Raw genomic sequence first — 4,166 nt, 5'->3', positions numbered from 1 at the left:
ACAGAAGGACATTTTAAATAAAATTCTCACCCTACCTCCTATTCCAAATCCCAGAGAAACCATTTTTGAATTTTCATAAGCGCTAGTCGCTTAGTCGTGTCCGACTCTTTGCAACCCCACGGACTGTAGTGTTGGTCCGTGGAATTCTCCAGGCAACAATATTGGAGTGGGTTGCCATTTCCTTCTCCTCCTTCAACTGACAGAAGGTTCTGTGTTTCTGTTTCCTGATTTATCAGCGTGAGATGGTAGCTAACGGCTTCTTGGGGGTGAGAGATTGTCTCCACATCTCCTATTGCCTCCTACATTTAAAAAATATGTGTGCTGTTTTGAGGTTTTCTATTGGTTGTCTGTTTATTGTCGAACACAGGCTTTGAGTGTTTCTTTATTTCTTGAGGGTTTTTTTTCCTCACTCATCTTAGGCTGTTCCACGTGGGTGAGATGAGAACCAAGTACCCATTCCTCTCCTCCCCCTGACCCACCATCTTTTTTCCCCACCCGCTTGCCATGGGGTTGTGTTTTACATTTTGAATTTTCTGTATTGGAATCCATATAGACTGATGGAAAAAACAGAATAACTAGAAGGGCCAAGTATGTGATCGCAAGTCTGTAGCTGTCATTCCCCGAAGAGTGAGTGATGGACAGAACCTTCCCAGGGAAGGAAATGTCATCCTGGGCCGCCGACTTGATCTTGAAGAGAAATGTCCCCAAGGCCAGGACGAGCAGACCTTGTTTTCTCCTTTTATTCATTCCTCCAAGTCCTGGCACCGCTCAGCTTGCTGTTTTCCCCCAGAATTTCTAATGCTTTTTCCTTCTGAGCACATGCCTCCAGCATAGCAGAGATATTCTGTTCCATGAGTTAGATGCTGCTCATTTCTTGTGACCCTGTTTCTTCCTGAAGACGTGCTTCTCAGAGCCGTCTGCTGTCTGTCTCATTCCTGGTGTGAGGCAGGCCAGGTCCCCCTGTCCTCAGCCCAGACTGCCTCTCCCCTGGCCTGGCTCCCCTATCCAGTAGGCCCACACCTCGCTTTCATAGCTGGCTCCCTCTTTCTGATGGAGTCCCCCCATCCTCCCAGTGGCCTTGGCGAGATGCCTGGTCAGAGCAAAATTCTAGGTTGGACATTGCTTCCTTCTCAAGCAGCTCCTGATGCTGTGTGTGGCTGAGGCCGTCCTGATCCTTAGAACTCTGTTGTGGCCTGTTTCTCTCTGGAATGGGTTGGAATATGCTCTTTGCCCCTGTTTCTCTGAAGTTTCATGACATACCTAGATGTGGGTGTTTTTCATGTTTCACTCTAGGAAAGCTATGGATTAAATCTTCACTAATTTCTTTTCCTCTAACTTTCCTTTCTCTATAACTCCTGTTTATTCAGATAATGGGTCTTGGTGAACTGACTCTAAATTGCCCAGCTTTTCCCTTGGACTATCCATCGTTTTGCCTTCTGCTTTACTTTTAGAGTCCCTCCACTTTTTCTTTGAACACATCTATTACCCTTTTCATTTTGGCTATCTGAATTTTAAATTTCCAAGAGCTCTTACTCATGAAAATATCTTGTCTTTTTCATCTTTTCTCTGAGAGTCTTAATTTTAGCTTTGGGGGGAATTTTTGAATGCTATGTGATTTTCTCTATTTTTTCTTTTCCTAGGTGGGTTGATTTGTTTGCATGTTCCTTTCAGCTCTAACGATTCCTTTGTGGTGACCCTGGGCTGCACACTCAGCCCAGGGATTCCTGACTGCCCTTTGAGAATTTCACTGTGGCGAACTTGGGCAGTCACCCCACACTTCTCTGGGATCCTGGCTTTCTGTGTCAATACATCTTTTCTCTTTGACTGTTCATTTCCTTGGGGAAGAACACTCTGATTTCCTACCTGGACCAGATGGGGATAAGCCTGCTGCCCATTCTCAGGCTGGGTATGGAAGGGCCAGAGGGTTTTCTTTCCCCTACAATAGTTTTCCACTTTTGTGCCCCTGCCTTCCCTTGTCCTTAGCATCACTGAGGACAGATGGTAACAGAATGGGAAGTGGACATGGGAGTCTCACTGCTTCTTAGATTTTTGCCCAGCTCTCCTGTTATTGGTTACCTCCACATCGGAGGTCTCTGATTCCCAAGATTTTCCTGGGTTCTGGGGCAAAATTGTCTTGATCTTCTCCCTTCTGGCCTGCTAAGTTAGTACCACCCATTCATCCATCTTCTAGGTACCAAAATGCTATTGACATCTTTCAGCTTCTGTTACCCATTCTCCCAGGCTCCTGGTTGCTAGATGGTGAACTGGATCAACGTGTACGTGTATACTAAGTCGCTTCGGTCCTGTCTGACTCTTTGCAACCCTATGGACCATAGCTCTCCAGGCTTCTCTGTCCATGGGATTCTCCAGGCAAGCATACTGGAGTGGGTTGCCATGTCCTCCTCCAGGGGATCTGTCTTCTGCAGCTCCTGCATTGCAGGCAGATTCCTTACCCACTGAACCACTTGGGAAGCCTGAACACATGAATATCTACTGCAAATTCCACTACTAGCAAATGACCACTCTTTTGTCCACGCATCTATTCATCTGTGTGTCCAGCCATTAATCCATCTCATTTTTAAACATGCATTTCTAATTGCAGATACCCCTACACTTTGCCTAAAGACTTAATTATTTCAATAGCAGTTTGTTCCTTTTTCTGAGTTCAATACTGTCTCCAACATGTGGGGAAGCTACTTAGAATTTCTATGACATTCTCTTTTGTTCTCAAGTTGTCAGGGTCTCTTCGTGGTCAGTCAGTTCCTCTCTCTCATTACTGTGGGTTTTCCCAGGTGCCCAGTAATTCTTGGTTGTCTGTTTATCTATTAAGAATGAGGACTGGGCTGGCTGATTTAGGCGGCTGGCTTGGCCATCCTTTGCCTTTGACTGTGCAGGTCTGTTTTACCCACAGGGAAAGGTTCCTGGAGCTAAGTGTGTGTGGGAGCATCGCATGGGTCAAGGGTTGTGGGTTGCGGTATGAGTCTGGGGCGTGACTTTTAGGCTGGATTCAACCGGACTGTGGGATGGGATGACGTGATGGATGGCTATGGAGACCTCTTAGCTAAGCTTTTCCACTCTCTGAGGGGTTAGTGTGGGTCACACTGTTTGGAGACAGGAAGTGAAGCACAGAGATATGGTAAGTTTGAAGGGAAGGGAGGCAGGGCCCACCAGATGCTGGTGTGGCTGCCCGGTTAGGGTGGAGTGGGGTGTGGTCAGGTCTGCAGCTGCTCCAACATCAGCCAGATCCTCCCTCAGCTTCCCCAGCCCCGGGCTGTGTGCATGGTTTGCTGTGGGATGACCCACATTGCCGAGGCTGACAGCTTGGAGACAGAAAGGTCAGGATGTGGATCAATACTGGGATCTGAGGTCCAAATTATCTGCACTCTTCCGCTTCACCTGCATCTGTCCTCTCCGATGCCTGTCCCTCCCTGAGCTTCGGAGATTGTAGCCTTCCTCAGACTCTCAGTTTGCATAGCATAAGATAAAATTATGTTACGCATCACCCCTGTGGTCCAGCATTCCCAATGGGCCCCCCACACCACACCTGCCCCCATGTGCCCACCTGAGCAATTTGATCACCTAGAAAATTTAAGGATGCTTCTATTTATGTGTTTGGTTTCCATCTGTTCTTTAGCTATAATATGGATGGTCTCATGCCTGTTGTCTTTATAATTAAATGAATTAAATGTACCTAATACTACTTAATGACTCAAGGCGTTTGCTTGCCAGGTGAAACTGGGGCTTTGTTTATTTAGTTGCAACCCTCCATCATCCTTTCAGAATATGAGTCTTTGTTTATTTGTTGCAACCCTCCATCATACTTTCAGAATATGAGCCTCAGGCTCCGAGCTCCTGAATCCAGAGAAGCATCACCTCACGCTGTGTCTCATTCACAGGATCACATGCTATACTGGGGGCATCTTTCTCCTTTCTTCCTCCTCTGGGCCCTGTCCAGATTCTGAAGCCACGAACACCCAAAAAAAGGGTTTTCCTGAGAGTCTGCAAGAATTCAGGAAGCTCTGTGCATTCACTCATTTTTGTTACCAGGACAATCACCTAAATGTACAAACCTAGGGAATTTCCCGGCAATCCAGCAGTTAGGAATCTGCACTCTTCCGCTTCACCTGCATCTGTCCTCTCCGATGCCTGTCCCTCCCTGAGCTTCG

Source organism: Muntiacus reevesi, chromosome 10, assembly GCF_963930625.1.
Source record: "Muntiacus reevesi chromosome 10, mMunRee1.1, whole genome shotgun sequence".
NCBI lineage: Eukaryota > Metazoa > Chordata > Mammalia > Artiodactyla > Cervidae > Muntiacus > Muntiacus reevesi.
Note: the sequence above shows the minus strand (reverse complement) of the source record.